Below are 27,818 nucleotides of genomic sequence, written 5' to 3' on the forward strand. Positions count from 1 at the left end.
TTTATGTAGGCCCCATCATATTTCTTATACTTACTAGTGACATTTTCATACGATGTGACCATGTACATTTGTGTCAAGTATATTTTCTTTTTCTTCTACAATCAAAAGACATGATTGTATATATTTTGTACTCTTGTTTTGTCAATAATTTTGTAATGTCATCATTGAGAAAATGGAAATATGAAATAAATTTGCACTTGAACTTGAACTTGAACTGGCAACATCATATTTTTGATAAGGATAAGGAAAATTCATCAAGAAAACTAGTGATCCAAATGGTACTGGATACTGCTAGACCTATCCTAACTAGATAAATACTCTGAGAGTGCAGACCTCCGCCAAGCAGCTATACTTTCCACCGATGTTCTTGCTCTTCCCAAAGAGATTTTTCTCCTCTCCACCACTGTGGAATGCTCTTTGGGCTCTTCCATAGATATCAGTGATTTCCACCCATAGGTCGCTGGTATGCATGCGGAAAAATCGCCCTATTTCCAAATATAGAAGCCTTTGTTACGTCACAAACCCTCAGCTGCGCGGCGCGCCTCGCCCTGGCAGAAAGTGGAGCACGCACTTTAGTGCGCGCATGCGAACCTCAAATACGCGCAGCCTGAACTCCCAGGTTCACTGACCCTACCTGCCAAAATATCAAAAATCCTTCATAAATTCCCCCCAAATTCTCGGATCACTACCAAAAGTTAATCATTTGTTACTTGTGTCATTTTCAACCTTTCCTGCAAGTTTCATCCCAATCCGTTAACTACTTTTTGAGTTACTTTGTACACGTACAAACTAACAAACGAAGGAACAAACCAACGGTAATGAAGGAAAACATAACCTCCTCCCTTGGCGGAGGTAATAATAGATCAATTCAATGACAATGCAATACAATCAATACAATGTCATACAATACCATAGCAGGTATCACATTACATTTATCATATCATATCAAAACACATCCTACCATAAAAATGATAAATTATCATAACATACACTATTCGCACATCATTTACTATAATTTTGTTACGTATCATTGCCCACCCACTGTTGAACCTCTCCAGGTATTAATCGACTTCAACAGCTATTTCTGGGGACATTGCCAGCAATTAGTATCGAAAGGGCATCGTTCAATCTATGCATTGGCTTGAGCCCTGTCTGACAATGGTCTTTTTAATTATTACATGTCACATCTCCTTTCATGCTGTGAATACTTGAAGCTTGCTTGTCAGAGTCTCTATAACAATGAAGTCCACAACTAACCTCTAGCAAGCATTACATTATTGGGTAAGAGGTACAGATTGTATAATAAATGAACACAACTCATTCACCAGGCTAACAACCTCTGCAGACGAACAAAAATGTCAAAACTTGGGATCTATCTGCATGCACAATTAGTTCATATGGCAGGCAACCTCACGCAAGCTTTCCGGATGTCACGAACAGCCTTTATAGCAAAGAAACGCATCTACTTTACACTTTATCAATAGCTGGTCTATTGAGTATCATAAAGCGCTTGCCACAGAAGCCATAATTTCAAAGCTAATAACTGTTTATCACATATTCATATGGGAATTCAAAATTATTTACGGCAAACAATAGCTGTTACTACTGAAAACAACATACAGTATTACCACATAGTCACACACAGAAGATAATTTATTTGCTTTGTACCATGATGTATCCTTCAACAACCGATGACAACAATATGGGGGCTGTAGAGTTAACATCAAGGATAGTCGGTATATAGAGTACGCCTGCACACCAAGGACTTCTAGGATGACATTGGTTGACATTTGTAATGATTAACACAAATGTGTATGTTCTCACCCCTCCCCCCATCCCCACAAAAACACACACTAGCTTCTTCTAGGAGAAATGATGACAAATTCTGTGATGGCCAGTACCAATGACATTGCTACTTCTACACATACAGCGCATTGAATATACACTTGTATCTTACACATACATGTAATTGAATCTACTCTGCCACGGTTAAAAGATGCTTTTCATATTACTTGGTGAGATCAATCATCTCCACGTTTGAAACTTGGGAACAAAAATTAAAATAAAAAAAAGGGTTTAATTTGTTATTCAATTAACCCTTTGTACGCCCAGGCACCTAACTTGGATCAGCATTCAGTTATTCATCCAAACTTGACATACTTGTAGTTGTAGATTAACAAGTCTACTTAGCACGACTTAGCAATCTAACTCGAGAGAGAGAATCACGTCTCAAAACGCTTTTCGAATGGCATTTATGAACATGGTGCCACTTTCATCTAGACATCACGTAATCATGATTTGAGTGTTGTCACTGCGCAGTTGCTTTGCACCCTTCCGACTTGGGAAGTAGAGGTCAAATGAGGGGCGTGTTTTGTTTTTGTTTTGTTTTGTTTTTATTGACAGTATGTATACTGGAAAGTGACCTTGGCAGCTCAGACATATAAGCACATTTCAAAAAAAAAAGCTTTGCGATTATCTACTTGCAGAAAGGCGATAGTGGTCTCAAACGCCTTTCAAATCATGCTCTGAATGGCATTTTGAATTGGCATTTGTAAATGCATAACAGGTAAACACAGTTGCATTTATCTATTGCCCAAAATTGCCTCAACTGCATTTCGATTCAGATTTCTGCCTCAGAAGATTTTTAGATAAGCACACCCTCAGTCTAGCAGCAAGACAACAGGGAGACATAACGGACTGGGGATATTAGGTGTTAACTCTATTCAGTGACAATTACTTTCTAGACATTTGCGCCAAATGGGCGGAAAAAAACAACAACAACAAAAAGCAGTGAACAAAGAATGGAAATGCTTGAAAAAGCATGCATCACTTGTTATATCTAGACAACTGTGTGTAGTTTGGGGATGCAACACTGGAGGAAACTCCATGATATTTCACTCGCTTCAACCCCGACTCTGGTCCGACATTTACAGACCCATTTCTACCTCACTATTACCAACAAATTGCACATAAATTCATCATCTTTATGCCTAAAACATGTTGTGTTCATGGAAAGACTTAGCAAATGAGCCTCATTCCATTAGTACTTTTACTGCAATTCAGCTGACGTCTGATCCAATTTAAAAAAAAAAAGAAGAGAGAGATTCTGAGGGAGGAGTGGGCAGGCTAATATGCCACTCAGCCTTCTAGATCTATCAAAACTAACCCAATACTGGCTTTTCAAGGTGAAAATGAAGAGAATTAGTGAAACATAGTCATCACAATTTTTAATGGTGAGCTCCAGTTCTCAAATTAGTCCTCATTCAGGAAAAAACATGTTTGGCACTGACATGGTTAAATTACCATTCTCATTTGATTCCACACACTAGTCTCATACGCACAGACAAAACTGCAGGATAACGACTGCGATCTAATTGCCGAGATTTTTTGCGCCACTCAGACAGAAATATCCAATTAATTGCCAATCGCAATAATTTGTCAACCAAACTGCACATGCCCAAAATCTATTGGAATGGTGCCCCTTGTCCATCGCAATGGTGCCCCTTGTTCATGTGTTTGTGTGTTGTCGTGATGTGTTTTGAATGACAGGACAAAAAAATCTTGAGATTTTTATTTATTGTATTATTTTTTTTTTTTTTTTGCTGCAGCTTTCACAAACTCACCGCGATATGAATTATTGTGCTATTTTTCAAATTGTTGCAATAATTCCAAAATAATCGCGAGATTTCTTAGGATTTGGACCGCAATGCTGACTGTGTTATTTAGTGGGATTTTTACGTCCACACAGGCAAAAAATGGAAACTTCCAATAGCGACTGCCAATCAGGAAGCTGGACTCTTGTCATTAATATGAATGACAACTGCTATTTCAGCAAGAGTTGCTATCGTATCAACTTTTTATGAAATGGGACCCTGGTCCATACCTTTCCAGCAGCTCAACTGCTGAAGCTTTGGATATCACCGACAGGATATAGGTCAATCAAAATAGAGCGATCATTCGGGGACAAGGAACGTTTGCACATTTTGCCATCAAGGCCTGCTGCAGTCGCAGCCGCAGCCGCAACCGCAGTCGCTGACACGCCACAACAAGCCAGCTGCACACGGATTCAATCCTAAATTACGTGCTGCCATCACTCTTCCCGTCCACAGCGAGGAAATAAAGCCATATGCAGTGAATTTATGACCTTCCAAACGGCTACATGCTGCAGGCGGATCATGAAGGACTACCAGGACTTAGTGTTACTCTACAGGCACAAATGCACTTGACGATTCCGAGAAAGCTAAGAATATTATCTGTGGGGTGCACGGGCATCACAAACATGCAAACTGGTTTTCATTTACAATGCAGGGCTCAACAATTTTATTTCTCTGGTGGTCTGTTCAGGCCACTAAAATATTCATATTTTAAAATTGTTGTGACCCAATGAAGAAATGTAGTGGCCTCATATAAAAGGAAACATAATAATCCATTTTTAACCTCAGTTGCTCACTCAGGCTACAAAAGAAGAACCTTGTGTAAATTTGGTAGACATCATCAATTTTCAGTGGACTCAGACCACTGGGCCACCGAGCTACCAGGCTATCGCTAAAGTTGACCCCTGCTATAATCTATACAATGTCATCTTTATTATTCTCTAGATCCCTTCATAGAATAGCCATTTCAAAAAATATCACTTGGCTGGTGAATATAGCACTGGTTGCTGGTTGTTCCTCACGGATAAAAGTGTGCCGTCATGCCTTGATCAAGAAAACATGTAAGATTAGATGACAATGTGATAACAGAATACTTCTGCATGAACCGGTGTGCAACAAGCAGCACAATATACATGTACTGCCACAGAATTCTGTGACACTGCAGTTAAATTTTACAAGTGTATAAACCTACCCTTACATCGATAAATAGTAAGCAACTGTTTCGACATGTGATATAAATCATGGTCAGGCTTACAGCCCGCCCTTTTTATTAAAGATCTGTTCATCTGTGACATCTGTATTAGACAGGATTTGCTAGCCTCATGCCCAGAACCATATATAGATGTGCCATAGCAATATTACGAATGCATATAATTTGTAAGCGAAACACTGTTCCCATTACCTACAATTTATACGCCCAAAGGTATGAGAGATGCCCCCACTTTAACAGGGAATTCATCAAGCAAGTGGTGATGTGAGGTGCCAGTGGTTCTGGCAGGGCTGGGACAGAGGGCATCTACCTCCAGAGCCTTGCCATGGCCTGTAATAGCTAGACTTGCCCATTTAGCCAAATTACTACAGTGGGAGGGTTTAGAAACATGATCCTAATTTGCCACTTTTCATCATCAAACTGGCCACGGTCAGGCAAGTCCTTCCCCACAAGGAATTCACACGCATCTCACTCGAGCATAGTAGTCTCTTTCACACTCGTCTACACTGTCTAAAAAGGAAAGAGAGTTAGAGGGACTGTACAGTACTGGTTGAGGTGGGGATTCATGTTTTGAACATTCCTAAGTGAGATAATGAAAAGCCTCTTATGAAATATGAAAGAGCATGTAATTTTAAGAAGGATTCAACGTTTATTTGATGAAAATTGGTTTTCAAATGGCTGAGATATCAAAAAAAAGTGCTAATAATAAAAGGCGACATGCCACAACTTTATTTGGATCTCTTTGTTTCATCTTGTTTTTGGATATCTCGGCCATTTCAAAACCGATTTTCATCGAATAAACTTTTGATACCCCTAAAAACTGCATGCTCTTTCATAACTCATAGAGTGGTTTCTGAATATCTCGCAAAACGTTAAAAGCTAAATCCTCACCTCCACCAGAATTGTACACACCCTTTAAAGCCAGGAACCCCCCTTCCAAAAACAAACAAACAAACAAATACACAATGTGTCTTCCCTTGTGTTCACTGACTTTGATTCCTCCCCTTCCCTTTAAACAGGGCTGCCAACCTTGAGTGAAAGTTTGGAATAGGATACTGCAAGGAGTGAAATGACTGAGGAGACGGGGGGGGGGGGGGGGGGGGGGATGGTGTGAAAGGGGTTTTCCCCTCTTTCAAGCTAGGCAGTTTTACAATTCAAATACCGGGAAGTGCAATCTGGTGCATACCCGCAGTGCCTTTCTTGCTACAATATCAACCAAGAGTTCACAGTGACACCCGTAAGTTTACCAGGGACAGTTCCAGGGTACGATTTCTGAAAAGTCACCAAGCATTTTACGCGGGAGTTTGCCCATGATGCCTTTCATGCCGCAGTGTCCTCGAGTTCCCGAGAAATCTCAGGTGAAATTTGCTGAGCTTGAAAGGGGTATCTATAAAAGGGAGCTTTACATTTTGCGATGCAAATGTTCAAAGGAAGAAAAAAAAAACCTGCTCTGCGCATGCGCAAAATCGCTTTTCAACATCTATCTACAATTTATATTTCGCGTCCTCTGAGTTTTCACTAGCATTCTGGGCTATTTTTGAGTCTGCTTAATTCATGATGCAGAGAGTTATTTGATGCACTGATCATATGGGAGGGCCATTTGACTTTCTACAGGTTGCTTCCTCGCGTAATCTAAAGCTACTTTGCAACACGACGCAGGAAGTGAGGAGAACGGTCAAAGCAACTGTCGTCTTAAAACGGCGGCGTCGAAAATCTAAACCTCCCTATTATTCTCAAAGGAGAAGTCCATTTCCACTCCAAAATGACTTTGATAAGAATGATAACATCAAGCAAATGGAGAGGTAAAGCTTTTAGTTCAGTCATACAAAAGCAAAAAGTAAAATCATGCTAATAAATGTTTAACATTTTTCCATGAAATAATGATGTGTCAAAATAGTGTGTAGACACTGCACTCTCCCGTTGGGTCAGCATATGTACACTATGATTTATCATAAATTCATTCTTTTTACATAATTCGAAATACTGCTCCATCCTGAACTTTTAAGAGTTACTATGTCACTGCCATATTGTCGCAAACAATTTGAGCCAAATTACACATTTCCTTTCTCTTGAATTGATGTGGGAAGTTCTCAGATATTTTGTGAGGATTTGAGTGCAGCAAATGGGACACAGGGCATCATTACCAGAAGGTGTATATATATATATATATATATATATATATATGTTATATACTCAGACTGATATGCTGCTCTTGGACATGTGACATTTTGAATTCCTTAAGTTATATTCTTAGTGATTTTAATGTTGTTGTTGTTGTTTTTACTCTGTATATTTGAGTCATCTTAAATGTGTATTTTCACCTTCATTCTTTGGTATGTGTGTACAAAAGAGTTAAAAATTGTGCAACTGCATATTTTCCAGTACACAAACCACATGACATATTAAAGCTGGGTGTGTGCTTTTAAGCCACAAAGATACAATGTATGCAACAGAGAGCTCGTAATATTTAGTAAAAATTGGTCTGGAATATTGACACAATATCATGACTCACTGTGAAGAATCTCACTAAAGGTTGGATTCTCTGTTGTTTACCGAGAGAGTATAAACCACCACTGTGACTCGACCTTTTGTTAAGCATTTTCCCCCCAAGCGATGCTGAAATGAAAAGACGAATCTTCCCATACTTTGGACACATAATGGCTTCGTTTCCCTGCCATGAATATGAAGTGTTTTGATGTCCTATGCTGCCGTCTGAGCGCAGCACTTTCTCAACCTACTACTACGGTACGTGACGCCGGCAAGCTCAAAGGTCAATTGATGACTGATCGCGCCTGCTCAGCTACCGAGAGCACATGAATTTTCCTGATAAGAATTCATGATTCCGCGATTTAAGCTGTATCCTGTCCATGCCCAAAGTTTGTTTGGGAGTCTCTAAGGAAACTAGAATCCATCATATAACCCTTTCACACCAACCTTCCATGTTGCTTTTACCTGCAGAACTCTCAGAAACTGAACGAGGGAGAGTTCTGTTTGTTGACGGCAATTAATTTTCACCACCAATATGTATATTTCAGACCAGCCGATGACAAAGTTCAACTAAAATCATATTCTAAAACAGAAAAACATGAACCCCATCGAGCATCAGCTCCTGTGCGCGCATATCAACGGCATGGATAGCGCTGTATCAGCATGTGCCTCGGTACTGGGCATGGAAAAAGAACACTGCGTACTGTAAGACCAGAAATATTTGCAGCATGAAATTTTCAAGAATTGGAGCCAATGGCCTCTTACACGACACGAAATTTTAAAGAATTGCCAAAACGTTGTCATGCACGGCATGCATAGTGCACTCAAGAACTTTTGCGTGTATTTTTATTTTTATTTCTGGTTTTACAGTATGACTAGAAATGTCGCTTTGGCGACTGGTATGCCTCCGCCATAATGCATGATTTTCCCAATAGGTCTAGATAGTACATGTGGACACTGTGTGATTACATTTTCACAAAATTGGCAAAATATTGGAATGACAAGTTTGTCACAAATGTGTTGAATGTTCACCTTCCTTGACGTAGGTTTAATTGGATGAATAAGAGAGCATGTATCTAGGGATTTAAGGACTTTAACTTGACTTTGACCCATTCATACATTTAGGCATTGAGTAATTTTCAAGGTACAGGTGTGGAGAAAAAGTGAAATTTCTGAATTGAATAGTAAATTGTTACCATTTTCATCTGGCCCTTGACCCTAAAATTCATAAGATAATTACTTTCAGGTAGAACATGCATAATATGTACTAAGTTTCAAGGTAACTTGAGCCACTTCCGAGATATGGAGGAAAAAGTTAGTTCAGCACTTTCACTTGATCTTTGACCTTTTGACCTTTGAGGCAAAAAGAGAAAAAAAAAAACTTTCCAGAGAATTTCTATTAGGCTACACACGCATACACCAAGTGTAAAAAAATAACCCTGCTGGCATTGCATAAATATGAGGGTAATAGTAAAATTTTGAAGTCTTGCACTTGACCTTTGACCCCTGACCTTTGACCCCATGAACCCTACATTCTCTAGATAATCACTTCCAGTCAGTACATGTATATACTATGTTCCATTAAGATACCTTGAACAATTTTCCAAGGTACGGAGAAAAAAAAGAAGTTTTAATATTTTTACTTGACCTTTTGACCTTTGACCTCATGACCCAAACTTTCACCAGAGAATCTTAATTGGGTAATACATGTATACACTAAGTTTCAAGAAAATATCTTCAGGCATTCAATAGATATGGTGGAAATAGTGAAATTTTATGTATTTGACCCTGACCTTTTGACCTTTGACCTTTGACCTCATGACCCAAACTTTCACCAGAGAATCTTAATTGGGTAATACATGTATACACTAAGTTTCAAGAAAATATCTTCAGGCATTCAATAGATATGGTGGAAATAGTGAAATTTTATGTATTTGACCCTGACCTTTTGACCTTTGACCTTTGACCTCATGACCCAAACTTTCACCAGAGAATCTTAATTGGGTAATACATGTATACACTAAGTTTCAAGAAAATATCTTCAGGCATTCAATAGATATGGTGGAAATAGTGAAATTTTATGTATTTGACCTTGACCTTTTGACCTTTGACCTTGAGCATGTGCACCCAAAAGTTGATAGGCACAACTTCACCCCCTAATACACATACATGCCAAGTTTCATTAGGATACCTCAACAGGTTTCGATAGTTACCTTGTCCACAAAATTCATTACGGACGGACGGAAGGACGGACGGACGGACGGAAGGACGGACGGACGGACGGACGGACGGACGGAAGGACGGACGGACAACCCGAAAACATAATGCCTCCGGCACCACTTCGTGGCGGAGGCATAAAAATGCACATTCATGAGTCAATGAAAGAGCTTTCCACAATTCCAGAACCACAACCCACATTGAATCATCATTGCACAACTGTGGAATTATTCTAGGTGTGAGAAGGGTGATTTTTGCCCCCAAAATTTTAGTGCTGTACCCATCAGTTTTACAAGAAAAGTTGATTGGGATATGGGGGGGGGGGTACCTGTATTTCACACTAACAGCATATAACCTGGTACACATGATGAAACTTATAAAGTCTGAAAGGGGCATTCTGGTAGATTCTGGAGTACCTTGGTAAGAGCTCTCTGCTCTCCACCCACATGTATAGAGCAGCAACTTGGTAGAGTGCTGGACAACAGATCACACATCCTGTGTGCAGGCAGGCAATGACAGCGGCCTCCCCCGGGGAGTAGCTAAAACGTCACTCTTCCTTTACTTGTACACACAGAATATCTATTTATACACGCATTTCAAGATTTGCTGATGAGAGTCTGGAGGCGAGGCTAGCTAGGTTGAGAACAAGTGTAAATGGATGGTAATTAGTCATCAAACTTGCTGCGTGAGTGCGTAACTACGCGGAAAATCGCCACTTAATAAGAGTGAGCCCTGGCTACACGATATAATGTGTGGAAGCATGAATGGATTACATCCTGTGGATAATAGGCAGACGGTAACATCAGGGTTACTACTTGAAAACTAGCTCTCACTCAAGAGACTCATGGCTCTTACCAAAGGATTCTTCATGTGTTCAAAATGAGTGGTGTAGAAATTATCAAGACTGACAGCCCATCATGGGCAACACATTTTTAATTCTCAAATATGACAACTAAGGCAGAAATCACCTCCTCTAGACAAATTCATGATGATCTAACACTATGATGCCCTTGTGTGATCTTCTCATGACCACCATACCCATACTACTATTACACTAATAGTGACTGGTCATGAGTGTGATGGAACAAGAGTTTGCACAAGGTGAAAGATAGAGGCGCTCTATTCAACAAGGAAAAGTTGAATAGTGCGCCTCATCTTTCACCGTGCGAAATCTTGTTCCACTGCATGAGTGAAGACCATACACTATCTGTTTTATAAAATACCTCAGACGTCAACAGATATGGTCCACACAGATTCTTGAATATAGCACAGAAATGGCAACCATTTTTCGTATAATGCGCTTGTAATTGTTGAGTGTGCACGACAAAGGTTTATTGTGATATCAGAGCCGTGCAATTGAACAAAAACTTTGAGTCGAGAGATTAACACAGGAGTCAATGGAAATTGGTGACGTCAGCCATGTTGCTCAAACTAATTGCACGGCTGACAGCAACAGCGTGCAATGGAACTTTTAACTGCATGTGACGTGATGAGCAATTGACATATCGGATAGCTACATTCTTTTTAGTTGTTGTCTGATAGTTGCTATTGTACACAATGCAATATACCGTAGGCCATACATACATGCATGCGCTCTTGCTTTAATATACCTCACAAAAAGGATTCTATATAATGCATATTGCAGGCTTGAAGACTTCTGGATTGGACAAGTAAACCCCATAGTCTCTGAAAGAGACTTGTCACACAGGGCAAGTAAGTACTCTTAACAGAGAATGAATACCTTGGGGGTGGGCCAACAACCACAGGGGTCGTATACATTGTAGGTCTTTGAATCATTCCTCATCAGAATGATGGTGAAGAGCTGCAGTATTTTTATAACCAAAACTCTGTTGAAAAGTATAAAAAAAAGGCCCTTCTTCCACTTGCTGTAAATGATTCAAAGTTTGTTTGTTTGTTTGTTTGTTTGTTTGTTTGTTTGTTTGTTTGTTTGTTTGTTTTTTCTTATAACTGCTTCATTTTGGACATTCCTTTTGATATCATGTTCAGGTATCACTTTCAACATTGCTGCTCTGCTGTCAATGTTCTGGATGACTTATAATCTCACTGTCTTATGTGAATGAATATTACAAGTAATTAATATTCCATTCAAATGCCACCCAAAAGATGAAGAAAATGAATTCAAGGTGAGTGATGATAAAATCCAGCATTGCTGTACTATAGCAGCACACATGACAGACACCTGATATACCGTAATGATTCATTTTCTTTCTTATTCCGGTGAATGCTTATATTTTCATGTAATTAATTTTGCATACATGGTCAGGTAAGATGAGTTTCACATATTTTTTTCTCAAGTCTCTGGGCATTGACATGTAGCTAGCAGAAGTGTCCATTCATGTGGATGTATAATGTTGTGAATGAAATTTTTACACTATACAATTTATTTCACAATGGCATCATGTGCGGAATGCAGGAAAACGTTGAAACGATAAACTATTCATTCCACATTTACAGTATTCAGCATTAAAACACGGCTGCATAGAGCGATACAGCAGGTAGATCAGAGGAAATATGCATAAGTCGGACCACAAGCCATTCTCACTTTATTAGTTGCAGTGCGAGAGTAGCAGCCACCACATATCTCTGCAGAAATCACGGTAGTTCCTCAGATGACCCTATCTTACAGTAACTGGCAATCAAAAATGACATCAAAATCATGGAAGTGGTTTACTTCCCTTTTTTATCATAATATTCACAAATGCACACAACAAAATTTGCAATGTAAATTAGCTTCCCGTCTTGTTGACTGTGCCAAAATATTGTGCAATGACAAGCTACATGTTCATCAATTTGAATTGGTTCATAATATACACTGTCAATCATATCTATCCGAGAAGTCAGACAAGTTCTCATTTTCAAGACATCTGAAATTTCACTCCCAGTTCTGTCATCTACCTTTACTCAATGCTCATTTCAGAGTGACATTCTAGTTATTCCAGATATCACATCCACTAGAAACAGATATTAAAGAAATTCCAGCCTTCACCTTATATATGACCAGCATTTGATGGATCTTTATCTTCTTATTTGTTTTTGTCTTTTTTCATTTTGTTTGTTTGTTTGTTTGTTTTTGCTGCACAGTTTGCAGGACTGGCGATATTATAAGAACACGTTTACGTTTTCCCTACCTTATTACAAACATGCTTCCAGCCATTATGTTTTCAAACTCAGGGTACAAATCATTCCGTTGCATTAACATCATACTTGATATTTTCTCATACTCATTTCATGTACATGTCATTTCATCATATGGTTTGTTTGTTTGTTTGTTTGTTCATTTCCATCTGAGAAAATGGCTGGATAGCCCATATTCAGTTACGTTAAGCTGGCCTTCCATGGGGTCCAGTTGGATGTGAGGTGGGACCACTTCACCGGGTTAAACACCCTGCTCTTTGCAATGAATGAATGAATATATAGAGAGAGAGAGCAAGGGAGAGATAGAGAAATGATCAAAGATCATAAAAGAAAAATAGATAGAGAGAAAAAGAAAGATGCAGAGAAATAGAGATGAAGAGATGAGGAGACATAGAGAAAAAGAGATGGAGAGATGAAAAGACATATAGAAGGATAGATGGACTCTAGAAATGATTGGAGATAAGAGAAAAATATATAAAGAGAAAAAGAGAGATAATGAGACATAGAGGAAGAGATGAAGAGACATAGAGAGGGAGAGATGGAAATAGAAATGATTGGAGATGAGAGAAAAAAGTAGATAGAGAGAAAAAGAGAGATGAAGAGACATAAAGGAGAGATAGAGAGGCAGATATGATTGGAAATGAGAGAAAAATAGATGAAGAGGGAGAGAGAGAGAAAGAGAAGGAGATGGAGACGGGAGCTATCTGAAACATATGTGAGGAGCCCAGAACTTGGCGAGTGGCAGGCCATGGTGTAGCTAGCTACTACACACACTACACATGCAGGAGGTAGATAGATCACAGAGAGGATGGCCCGTTATTAGATGAACACATTCCTCGCATTGCTCGCTGCTCGTTGCTGCCCTGCGCCGCCGCTGCAGCCGCACTCCCCTCCACAGCCTAAACCAACATGCGGGCTTATTATGCATGCAGTTCGGCAGTTGATTTTCATGTGCACGATTTTTTTTTTCTTTTCTTTTGCGGTGGGTGCCGCGATCGAATGAGAGGCAGAGGATGAGAAACGGAGAGAGTGGCAACAGCTAGGGAGTGAGGTGGCAAGGAGTTTGACAGTGTGTACGTACAGTGTGTCAGTCATTGTGTGTGTGTGTGTGTGTGTGTTTGTGTGCACACATTGTGTGTGGGTTTTTGTGTCTGTGTGTGTATATGTGTGAGCCCATCTATGTTTGTATGTGAGAATGTGTGTATAAATGGGAAAATGTGTGTGCATGGGTGTGAGTATGTCTGTCTAGGATGTGTACAATGTATGTCTGGGAAAGAGAGTGTTTACGTACATGTGTGTGTGTGCACTTGTGTGCCTGGGATTATGTGCTGCTTCCCCAAAACAGAAGACGACTTTATTGCTTGTGAGAAAATTTGACACTCAATGTTCAAAAAGATACAATTTCGACTATGAATCAGATTTATTCTATCCTAACTAATTGCATGATTCCCCCTAGCGCTGAGGTCAATTGAATAGATGCTATCAATTCTAAAGTGTGCAGTTGAGTGTGTGTGTGTGTGTGTGTGTTGTGTGTGTGTGTGTGTGTGTGTGTGTGTGCATGTGCATGAGATGAACTATTATCAATGTTGGGGGATTTGGAGGAGACGCACAAAATATCTTGCGCTTTCTCGTATTTCCTGCATACTGCCTATGATCCAACTATAGGAAACTTGATCAGAATGTGTATCTCTTCATTTCCTATCACACACTCACACACACAGACGCAGACACACACACAGACTCACGCAAAATGCCGTTAAATACGAACATCGTGATGCACCAGCACGTCGTCAGGAGTGACGGCAGGTATCCATGTCATATTCTCTCCATCTACCTCTGATGGCTTTACCTCCTGCAAGATGCCTGACTTTGGCACATTTACCCATCACACATGCATTGTTCCCGCGCCGCGTCACAAGTGATACACACGCTCTCATTTTCTTTCACTCCAGATCGAGGTCTCCCCGCGACTACCCTTATTCTCTGCACACGGTCACCCCCAATCAGAATGTACAATGTGGAGCGGATATCAGAGAGGTGATTATTATCGCCCACTCTCTCATGGCTATGATACCTCTCATAAGACACCTGCATAGTGAGAACAGGAATGCGACGTTCCAGAAAGTCTGGCCTCACTCAATAAAAAGAACCATACCAATATCCCTGGAAATAGATAAAACTTTGATATTCACTGATATCTACCATAAGTGACGACAAATGTAGAACGAGTTTAAATTCTCCTCCACTGCTGTGGTGACTAAACTTGCTATCTGCCTTCCACTTTATATCTCCTCCATGTGATGATGCAATCCTGACTTTAAGATTAGTTAGCTATTTACAAAATCTGATCAGCCAATTGCCTTGCCATTTGATCTTTGCATGTGCTATGTCACCTTAAGTGTTGGGTTACACTTTACGACTGCATACATAGTGCAATTCCTTATTTTGACCCTTAGAATACGTCCTCTAAGCTTCTTAACTGAATTTAAGCTTAGTTTAAATATCATCCTGTCTGTCATTTGCACATAATATAAACCACATATTACTGACACATTCTTAACATCTGGTAACAATTTCAACCTTGATAACTAAATTTGTTAGATTCAGCACCTGTTCTGATAGGTAACAATACCTTTCCAACTACATCTATAAGTCATATTCAATGAAATCAAAATTTTGATCCTTCCATGGACTAACAGTGTTAACAGTTGAACATTATTTTAGCACTGCTCCCTGAATTATAATCACACTTTGCCTACATTCTTTGACTTTCATGCATGTTTTCCCCAAAATCTAATCAGTCGAGTGCCCTTCAACATAACAGCCTTCGCAACAACACACACAAAAAAAAATATCGAAAATGTGATTGAATGATACAATGTACTATGTGAGTTGTTCAATGCAAATAAAATTGTCCACGTGAACGAACACACAGACAGACAGAAAACCTATGATGCATGTGGTGCCACGACTGCATCTTGAACAGGTTGCCTTATTCTGCACCAGTCAGCCAGTGCACATCTTCTAGACACACAACCTTGATTGGATGGGTTGGGGGGGGGGGGGGTGTGAAGAGAAAGTCAAATGCTATCATCTAGACTAACGACCGGTTTACGTGTACCTGATTACGGGCGGCCGCAGTCGTTGTACCGTGGTACTGCGCTGCATACCAACATGCTGGAATGAGCAGTATAAACCACAAATGGCCACGAATAAGGGGAAGTTTGTTTGTTTGTTTGCCTTTTTTGTAAATTTAGAGCAAGGTTAAAGAGCTAATAAAGGAGTTTGGCTCTAAGTACCTGACAGGCTCTTTTTCTATTGTTGACATTATTTTTCTTGTCCCTTTTTTTTTGTAGCATTTTTCCTTAAATCAATCACTACATTTCGACATATCTCAGTACTGTCTTCTAGATATTACATTAGGTTTCTCTCTACAAACTGATGCAAAAAAAAAAAGGAATATTGTTCATGAATTCAGTGAGTATTCCCATCCCCATCACACACACATACATGTGCACACACAAACACAAATATAAACACATATATAGAGTCACATATGAAATACAAATCTGTATGATTTATGGTGAGGCAAAGTTTTGTACAAATGAAACTTTCCCTAGTGACTGACTGATGGGAAAACTTTTTTGTTTATTTGTGGATTTTTTATGCAGTTATCTTTTAACACCTTCTAGGAAAATTACTAATTACAAACAAGAAGATGGCATTAGATATTAATATGAGGTGGGTAAAAGCATGTCAAAGTATAGACTGTGACTTTACAGGTGACAATTTTCAGGCATTAGAAAACAAAAATTGTTGTCATTTCAATCATTAGCAGATGAATCATAACAATCAAATCATAACTTCTCCTATATATTTGCCACCTTGACCTAGCAGTCAACTGACTGCAGTCGGGAGTCAATGCCTGCGTGCTGTTGGAGGTGAAGGCACGAGGCACAGAGAAGTCAATTAAGCAATCATTTTCAAAACAAGAGCTCTCCCTCTCATCCAGACGAGAGTTATCCCATGCACCAACAAGATAATGAACATGACACACAGTCTATAGGCGGAGTGGCCTGCTAACTCTATTCAATTCACACACACACACACACACACACACACACAAATGCAAACACACACACACAATGCATCAAGCACATTGGTAATTGAATACGCTGCATTAGTCCGCGGACTGACATATCATGTGCGTTTTTTCCCTCCTTTTCCTCTGGTGTCTATAAGCATGCATGCCTCACTACAGTATGTGCATATCAGCTTATGGAGCGAGCGAGTGCAGGAGCTTTTGAGGAACAGCGATGCAGTCAGCGCGAAGCGGTGCCAACGTGAAGAAGGACGTGGGAAGGAAGAGAGGAAAAGAGAAGGAGAGAAGAGGACAGAGAGGGAGAGAGAAGAAGAGAAGAGGAGAGCGAGGGAGAGAGAAGGAGAGAAGAGAAAAGAGAGAGGGGGAAAGAATACGAGAGAGAGCGGGATAGGGAAAGACACGGAAGGGGGCCCCCTTGTACGTATCACCGTTGTCTTCGCTCCAGCACAAGGAACTACTGCAGCGATGGCCTTCTTTTTTCTTTCTTTCTTTTTTCTTTTTTTTTTTTTGCCCAGCCGCTTCCATTTTTTTTCTCTTCTTTAAGCAGAGGCCAGATTGCCACTGCATATACACAGACTTCACATATCTATCCATGGCTTGCAGCTTTTCACTGCAAGCCTGGAACGCCGAACAAAATGAAGACAGCAGTGCGTACAGAGAAGAAAAGATGGGGAAAAATATCGAGCTGTCATACATTTTTGCAAATCAAGCGATCATGCCTATGAGGGGCAATGATTGTGCCTTGGATTCGTTCAATGTTCTTAACCACACTCAGCAAAATCTACAGCAAAGCATAATTTATGATATACCGGTACAGCCTACATTTACGCCCATCACTCGGCACTGGATAATTAGCACCAGTATTTTGCGATCTGAATACACGTTTGCACGACTGATTCACCAACTGCTAAATGATATATCCCAACGATCCTGGCAGCATTGTACACTACTGCAGTTCGTGGAGTCTTACGGCAGCTGCTACAAATGGCCATCTTAACCTGTTCCATACTAAATTCTGAAAAGTCTGTAGACTTAATACACGGGCCACCAGGTTCCCGTATGGAACAGGTTAAATGGCTGCAATCTAAAAATGGCTGCCACAAATGGCAGACATACATATGGCACACGACACACAAGCAGATAGGCAGGCCTATTGGGTTATTCTTGCCACATACTAGCACATCGTTTTTCTCGAGGGTCAGTCACAATATCAAAAGAACAAAAACAAAAACAAATATGTGACCTTGGGGAGTCCCAGATTTCAGCAAAATTTGCTCACAACATTGGGCCCAAAAGCCACCCAAAACATCGCTATAAATATCACAGACTAGAGCATGATTTTTTATTATTTTTTTCTTTTGCATGTGTAGTTTGCTGGAATGATTTACATTAGAAACAGACTCAGCAGAAATATGCATTGCAAACTGCAGTCAATTTGTGTACATGCACATTATGGTGGCAAACTCACAATTTTTCATTGTTGCGTGAAGAGAGATGTCAAACTGTGATTTTGAAAATTGCAATATTTCCCTGTCAGCAAAAAGGCTTTCTTCTACTTTTGTACCAGCAAGGCCATGTTTCACACGTTGTACAGTGCTCACTTATCACACTCGCCAATGACAAATCAGCCCTGAGTTGTTTCAGTGGTTGCTATGGTTACTAAAATGATTTTGCTCTTCAGCATGAACACTGATTGAAGCCGAGCATGTCATGGAACAAGGGTCCAGATCTTGACGAGCGATATGGTGTTCAATTCATTACCATAGCCTGATGAGCAGATATACGGTGAACCAAATCACACTTTTAACCCTTTCTCACCCAAGGGCGAGAGCATTATTGTGTGAAATAGCATTGGGGTTTTCAGGCAATGGTACTGGGAGAGTTAACATTGAGGCTGAAAGGTAGCATCCATCTTTATCACACCGATCCTGTCCTGGGCAAATTTCATTTCAAGATGGTTTGTGCCATCAGAATATTACTCGTCACAAGAGCCTCAAGAAAGGCAGTTATACAGAATTCGAAGTCTTTATCACTCTCTCATATTTTTCTGGGTAAAACACACCAGCCCGTTTATCATCTGGCGGAAACCTTGCATGAGGAATGGAATATTGGGGTAATTTACTACTTGAGCAGTATCACCATATTCAGTCGTAATGATCTCATTGTGACTGAGAATCACCTGATCAAGTGATGCTCAGATGAATGGTGTAATCCTTTAAAGGTATAGTTCACCGTTGGGAGCAGTGACTTAAAAAATGTTCGAGTTACCACATTTGATGCATATAGGTCAGTTGTGTTACAAAACATCCTACCATATATAAATTTCACAATAAAGCCTTTAGAAAAATATAAGGAAATATCACTATTTTTCTTACTCGACCATAACTGTGGACAGTTTAGTGTAGAAACAATTTTATTATAACTATTGCTCACATTTTGTATATTTAACAATTAAAAGGGAATCTCGCCCCTAAAATTTAAATTTGAGGTGTGAGCATGTCCTAAGAACTATAGAGAAAATTCTATCCCATCACAAAAAATGCCTCAAACTGTGAAATATTAATTTTAATAAAACAGCACGCACTAGTGCGCGCTGCAATAGTAGCCAGATCTGAAAATAGTAGCCGCGCATAGACCATCGGTGTCTGTACGTTACCTTCATTTGCCTCTGTCTGCATACAGCTATATTGAATACTGTCTATCCGTATCACCTCATCGAGCCATATGCATCTGCATGAGTAGATGCTGCTGTGGCTGCCTGGTCAGTGGCACGGCGCGGCCCGGCAGCACAAACCTATAGCTGCGTACATGGACATTTGCGTGCGTTTGTGTGTTTTGAGAATACTGATCGTAGTACACTGATCGTTTAGAAAACTATCGAACTACGCAATCGAATGCAGTCGATAACGTCAGATGACTACTCTTAGATTAAGGCGCATGTATTTTTTGGCATTTTAGAGTTTGCTCTATGTCTCTTTATATATTGCTATATCTCTGTATATGAGTAACGTTGCACTCATATATTTCATAGGGATATTACCAGTACAATAACCTACAATGTCAGAAAACTAAATTTCTGTGTACAGATACACTTTAACATTGATTATAATGATTACAATTCTTACATTGGTTGTTGCTATCCCTAACTCACATTTAAGAACTAATGTGAAGCAATAAAGCTGACTTTTTGTTTCATCTGCAAATGGTCAATAATGCCTTAACAGGCTGAAGTAGCTATTTTCATCTGTGTAAATTCAGAACTGCCCTCCCCTCTTTCTTTCCACATTTGTCAAAAAATTAGAAAATTCCCTAAAATTTCATCTAGTCATAATATGTGGAAGAGAATCAATCGGAAATACAAATGTACTTTCCTACTCTGGAGTTATATGTATACTCACTTTCATGAGTATAACTGATGGCTTCTCATGATGAGAATAAATCTATGACAAATGAATTGAAAACTTTCAAGTGAGGCCCCTCTGTCATGATGATACAAATCCATACTAGTGCATTAAAGCATAAAATATGAAGCCAAGCCAATCAGTTGATTTGCCATTACTACCACAAAGCAACCTTAGAAGAAATTATTTTTAAAAAAGTAATCGCATGTGATTTGCAAGGATACCACACCGTAACTAAAAACCATGGGTTTCCACAAGATAGCATCAGAATGTCACGTGGCATAAAGCATGCGGTGGCACAGAGGCAGAAGTAACAGTCGCATAGCATTATGTCTGCCCATCAAATCTGATTTATTGCCATCTCAGTCACAGTGTAGCACTTCGTACATTAATGATCTCGATAATGGTCTCGGCACTTCATCTACAAGAGACTAACTAGCACTACAAGGGCTCAAACACTTCCTTTTGTAGATCAGCAAAAAGGTATTACAGCTATTAAAAAAAAAAATGCTGACATTCTCCCCCTTAAAATGACATTTCTGTCTTTGAAGCATCTCTGCAAAGCAAGTGGCACTCCCTAGGAAGCAAAGAGGAAAAATACCTTCATCATTGTAGCCACAAGCCTTCTCTGCCCCATTTGTTTACACTTGTCCCACAGATAAAGAAATATGCTGGGAAACCTTTGCATTTTAACATTTTGTTCTCGCATCTGACATACCATGCACCATGTACTGTAATCCTCTTCCAGATAATAAGTCTCTGACCCCACCCAACATCCACTCCCCAGTTTTTATCCTCCTCCCATCTTCCTCGTCATCCTTCTCCTCCTTCTCCTCCTCCTCCTCCTCCTCCTTCTACTCCTACTCCTACTCCTCCTCATCTTCTTCTCCTTTCCTCATCCCAGGGCTTGTGTATGGGCTGACAAGCATTAGATTTTGGGCAATTGATGCTTGATCTGATTTCATTAAATCTGAGACCAGTCAGGCTTGTAAGAGCCGTGCCTGGGAGCAGTATAAGGGGGCACAAGGAGGGTAAGAAGGTGAGGGTGGGGGGGGGGGGGGGGGGGGGGGGCCTCCCCTAGCCTCCGAGCCCTCCATTCGTGTACATGCTTTATTGCTCACCATGCTTCCAGCGGAGGGTCCATAAGATGAGCTGGCTCTGGCTTGGGAATCCTGCAAATTATCTGATTAGGTTTGATGGGCTGTGATCGGGGGCAATATGCGCGTGGACGAGAATAGAACCCCTAGCTCCAATATGAACAAACAACAACAGCATAAAGATATACGTACGCACATTCAGCAAAACAGAATTAGCTTATGGATGTTGCGCGATGCTTCCAGACGAGGAGCTCCCAAGTTTCCCGCTACTTGTTTGTCAATGAGATCTAACTCTCCCATGAATCCAGCAAGACAGCATTCACATATAAGCCGTACTCTGTCATTTCTCTTACACTGTTAAAAAAGACCTTCAAACTTTCAGCTTGTACAAAAAAAAAAATAGGTTTTTCTCCTTGTTGTTGTTGTTTGTTTGTTTGTTTGGGTTTTTTTTTTGGGGGGGGGGTCTTCTAAAATCCCACAAGACTGTTGAGAGCTTAAGATGAGAAGAAGTAAAGGGAATAAAAAATGACTAGGGCATTGATACTTATAGAACCTGAAAAATATAGCAATCTAATTGCTTTGACAGACAAACAACAAAGTCAAGGAAACATTGCTAAAGTCACATAGCTTCCACTAAGATAGTACCTTAAGGGGGAACTCACAAAGCATGCTTACTTTTTAGGAAAGTCTGTGATTCACAGGTTATGATGTGCTACTTTTTCATCCCTGGTTTGTAACAGAAAATGCATGTTTGAGACAGACATTATGTCATATAATACTCTGCTCACTAATAGAGGGTAACCAAGTACGTAAACCCATCTAAAGAGAAATCCAAATCTTACAATCATAGTGAATCCATCTATTTGCTGAATGAGTCGTCCTGCGAATAGTACACACTGTAGTTCAGGTCAGACCCCACCCTCAAAAGATATCATATAAATTTGGTCTACCTGGTGTAATCATTCTGTTGATGAGCAAGAAGCCTACAAGTAGCGAAGGGTTGATATAGTTTTGGTTGAGATATGGATTCAGGTTTTAACTTTTTGCCAGATAATTAGAAATTACTTATGTGAAATATTAAAAAACATACAGTTCTAAGAGCAATTAAAAGTTTATTTGATGAAAATTAATTTTGAAATGACTGAGATATCCACAAACAAAATGAAACAAAGTAGTCCTACTAAAAAGTGGGACCCACCTTCTCATTGGTTCTGGATATCACAGGGGTTTTATTCATGTTATGCTATTTGTTGTGCAAACACAAGCACAATTTAATTGGGGTGATGCTGTCATCAACTATAGAATCTTCCTTTGGTGTGTACTCAAAACAAATCTTATTTACACTTCCGATTTCTATTCATAATCTCGCAACTATAATTCCTTTTCAACTGAAGGTCATCATTGCTCAGTATTAAAGTACAACAGAACAATACTTTAATTCAAGGATACCAGGTTCCTTTTTCATTTTATTTCAGAGCAGGAAATAAAATGAAGATCTGTGAGGTGATGACATTACCTTGTGTAATTTATGTAAGTTGTTGCACCTAATATTACTGTTCAGCAAAATTATGCAACTTTAGAATTCCATAACTTGCATTTTGAGGATGTGATTTTGATTAAATTTCTGCCACTTTGATTGATTTCACCTAATCTATTAAGAAGAGTCACCTTGAATATAAGGCGGAAATGTCATTTAATGACCTCTCATCTTTAGCTGCTGCTAACTTTTCACTGAGCTGGTAAAATGGGTAAAAAAGAATGACAACCTTAAGGCAAGTAAAGACTGACTTACTAGTTACCAAATATCACTTGTGAGGACATAATGTGTGTCCATGCTCCCCCCCCCAAAAAAAAAGACGACATGACTGATTTGATTCAATTTGACTCGATCACCCGTGACTTTCTGAATAAATCCACCCTTCCACTGACGTAACTGGTGACGCTATCTCTGGGATGCAAACTTGTTCCAAAGAAAAAAATGAATTGCATTCCGCTAAATAAACACGCTTGGCCCCTCCGCTCCAGTCAGAAGTCGTGCATGTCAAAATGTGCATTTGCATTCATAATTTTTCTTTTCCCTCAAACATCTTCTCGATCTGCTCAGAAAAAAGGGAGAAAGAAAGAAGGAAGAAGAAGAGGGGAACAGAAGACATGAAAGGAAGATGAAGAAGGAGAAAAAAGGGTGCAAGTTTTCATCAAGACAACGTCTCTCGGTCTCGCCTAAAACGAGTTTGCTCATGGCTGACTGTAGATAGACCTCAAGCAGGCCGGCTTTTGTGATTCTACTCGGCAAATTTCAAAGTGTTCCCCCAACTCAGCCAGAAAACAAAAAACAAACCTGCTACCAGCATTTAAGTGAAATGAGATACAGAGCTGAAGTAGCCACTGCCCATCTATCTTGCACGGGGAAAGGTGGTGGGAAACTAGATATGTGCTTTATGATCGGTAATGTAAAAATGCATTCACACTGCCCCAGCATTTGTTCTATTTACTTCTATGCATTGCAGTAAACGATACACAATATAAATCGATTATTGAATATGCTGTATCATAATTATGCTAAGCAACGCTGAAACAAATTCTATTAACCTAGCATTGTGTCATTAAACTTGTCTGAACTTTGCACTGGAACTAGTGTCAGGAGGGGGAAAAATGCTTGATTAAGGTTTTTGTTGTCATGTCATAGACTCATGCATGTATAGGTTTGTAATTGCAAGCCACAGCAAACAAACTGATTTAAAGGGGATGATTAGTAACTGATCAGTGGGAATCAGTGGGAATGCTGGGGGATGATTGTTCCAATCCTTGTGGGATTCATTTAAGAGTACATTATATATCTATTGTTGTGTGAAAATTATTTGCTTCAGAATGATCTCATATTCAAGTAATGTGCAGTTTAATGCCCCGTCACTATACAGGCATGCTAACCTGGAAACACTAAACTGCACATTACCTGAATATGAGACCATTCTGAAGCAAATAATTTTCACACAACAATAGATATATAATGTACTCTTAAATGAATCCCACAAGGATTGGGACAATCATCCCCCAGCATTCCCACTGATTCCCACTGGTCAGTTACTAGCCATCCCCTTAAATAAAAAACAGTGTATAGCAGGTACTACATTTAGATACATAAGAGAGCATGTGAGAGGATGGGGAGGGGGGAAGTGTGGTCCAAAGGAAGCATCTCACAACCCTCCCTCCTCTTTGGTATTTTTGTTGAAGCTATGATATGGCTAACCTGAAAGACCGTAAGACCAGCCCATTCAAGAGAAAAAGATGTGTAATTCAGATGGTTGTATGTACGTGAGCAGCATGAGCCAGCTGCCTCTGAGACTACACGAACAACTTGTATGTCGCAATTTCCGTATCATCCAAAGAAACTCACACATTCCTGGTTACAATCATCAAAATGTGTCTAGCCAAGCCCCATCAAGTGTCAACATGCATATTATTTTATTGTAGAATACTGCATGAGGACATAAGTGTAGCTCACCTTTTCTTGACAAATTATTCCTCAAATTGCACGGAAATTACCTTTAAAAATCGCTGCACATCACGAGCAATGACGAGATGCACTGACACATACAACAAAACAAACAATTCCAATTTACCAACATTGTTCCATAAAGATATTGCAATTCCCAAGAAAGACAGGCACACAAATGTGCCCTTTTAGATGATTTTACTTACATTCAATTGATAAAAGCTTCTAATAAAAGGAATTACATGTCTACCCACTCCCCAAATTTGAACTGACTTGCTGCTCAAACTCCAACTCTTTTTTTTTTTTTTTTGTTACAGTGTTCTACAAAAAAATTTTGAACTGGATGCAAAAAATAAACTCCATATTTTTGAAGCCAGTGACACCGAATCCATGTGCAACAAATGATCACAAATTCAATGTGTCTATATATGGAAAGGTGAAGGATGGAAAAGCCACAAAGACAAGTGTGCAAGTTTCCTTTCTCGTTCTACAACCATGGGCAAACCCCCAAAAACTTTGCCTGCTTGTCTTAAAAGAAAAAAAAAATCCCTCTAATACTCCTTAAAGGTCCAGTTTACCTTTGGGAGCAGTGATTTCAAAAATGTTCAAGATATCACATTTAATGCATATGTGTAGGTCTGTTGTATCATAAAACATCCTACCATATGAAATATTTGCCATAAAACCTAAAATATAAGGAGATATCAGGATTTTTCTCAATAAACCGTAACTGTATACGGTTTAGTCTGGAAACATTTTTATTATAACTATTGTTCACATTTTGTGTATTTAACAACACTTAACATCCATTATACGGATTCAAATTTTGACAGTGGTTGTTTCTATCCCTAACTCACATTTTAGAACTATTTTAAAGCACTAATGCTTTCATCTGCAAATGGTAAATTATGCCTTTAAGGTGAAAAATAACAGGACGTACAAGAGAAAGGCATAGAGACCGGATGTACACAGATCCACAGTGCAAATGGTAGCGTGTCGGCTCTCTGCTATAGAAGCTGGGGGAGAAAGGCTTAATGGTCACATCGCGGCTATTTCGGAGGATAATCGGAAGCTGCCGCCTGCTCCTCTCCAGCCATTGCGGCAACCATTGTCGCTTTCCTCTTCCTCGCAAGAAGAGGCCGGGCTCGTTAAGGCGACAGGAAACGATACCAAGGACATTGTTAACCTAATTTTAGAGCAACCCCTCGCCAACCCTCATAACAGTGTGATTCTCTTGCTTGCAAAAAAATAACAAAACACACGGACGTCGACCTGTTGTCCACCTACGTCTGCTGAGATGACGGTAAGAGCTGTGCATAACAGACCAAGAGCTAATTTTACCTGGTGTTCCCACTTGTTTACCACTGTTTGGTTATTGTGTTTTTTAATGATAGATACAGCTGAGCTGTGGGCTAATAAGAGAGTCATAAGTTCACAAATGAACATATATCCTGAAATATTATACAGGCGTATAATATCTTTCTGAGAAATTACACAGCTTCATCTCAAGACTAATGGAAGGTACAATGTATGCCTACTTGTACCCTTCTGCAGGTCAATGAAGTCAAATTCAGCAAAGGTGTTTGTTTTGTTTTGTTTTTCCCCTTTAGCTCTCTCTCTCTCTCTCTCTCTTCCCTCAACCAGGTGATTTTTAAGATCTGTACTTTGATGCACACTTTTCTCACGTCCAACTGCCCCTGAAGATGAAAAAAGGAGCTGAACATTATCAGAGTGATCAGCGAACTTTTGAATTGGTTGTACTCAGACCAGAGTTTCTGTCTGGAGAAAAGAAAAGAATGCCACATGCTACTAACGAGCCCTCAAAATTTATGCTACGGTCTAAAGATTTTCAGATAAATCTGAAATACATTTTTTGATATTCAGTGTCTTTTTCAGATTAACAGGAGCCAAGAGGGTTACCTGATTTATAGTCCTTGAAAAAAAAATATGTGCTTCCATATTACAATGAAAAAGGAAATAATCACAAACAAACAAACAAACTGGGAAAGCACATTCCCCTCTATGTGCCCGGTTATGTCCTTGATACTGTCTTTAAGCTCTGCTCAAACACAATTGAGGTGAGTACAACAAATGAACTTGCCCTTTTTTCTGCAATGTTTTCCAAATTTCTCTGCATTCAGTCTGACAATGACAGTTGGTACTAAAATAATACCTATCTGATATTTAAGAACACATTTTGTGTTTTAGTAATTAAAAAACAAATCTGTCATAATATGTTCTGCAAAGTACTCTGTAATACAGTACAGATGGATTTCCTGTATCAAAGGATTTGATGAACCAACCATTAGCAGGACAGCAACACAAAAGCATGAAAACAAAACAACAAAACCAGGAGGGGAAGACCACATCCTCTTACACATCCGTTACCATGGCAACTGACACCTTACAAGTGGGGAAAGAGGGACAATGCACTGTGGCTGGGAATTGCTTTGCTGATAATGCAAAAAGCACAATAATCTGTCGTCACGATAATTCAACTGCCAGTTTTTGAGCAATACTTCTCGGGAGCATAGCGTATGCGTTTACTTTTCCCTGACGCTTTCCTCAATCCATGATGAAAGATGACAGAATAAATCTATAATTTTGGGGGTTACTTTGCAAGAATTTATCACTATGCATCTGGGCTTTATGCCACAACAAAACCCTTCTCTGCTCGAGCCACGACCTTTGCCACCGGAGGGCTTAACTACAGAACCAAGGCAGGTGTATACGGACATCACCACAGATCAGGCATTTCACTGTCAATGACAACACTATCACTTGCACTTGTGAGCATAATAGTGTTTGGCACCTTCTCCGTACCTGCTCACATAATCCCTTCTAAATGGAGCACGCACACACGCACAAGCCAGGATCAAAGAGGAAGTGATTTTGTGGTAAACTACCCCCTTTGTGCGACGACTTCCTCGTTGAAAGACTGGGGCCCTGGTTGTCACCAGCGGGGTTACTCAATACATCGCAGGTATACTCTGCAAGGGGGG

At 39.7% G+C, this 27,818-nt stretch overlaps 1 protein-coding gene across 1 annotated transcript in view; it reads right to left on the reverse strand.

Moving 5' to 3' along the window:
* The window catches only part of LOC140236053 (calcium-independent protein kinase C-like), a 134,243-nt gene that overhangs the window by 91,613 nt on the left and 14,812 nt on the right, over positions 1-27,818 (reverse strand). The gene's annotated exons all lie outside the window — the stretch shown is intronic.

This window comes from Diadema setosum, chromosome 1 (assembly GCF_964275005.1).
Source record: "Diadema setosum chromosome 1, eeDiaSeto1, whole genome shotgun sequence".
Lineage (NCBI taxonomy): Eukaryota > Metazoa > Echinodermata > Echinoidea > Diadematoida > Diadematidae > Diadema > Diadema setosum.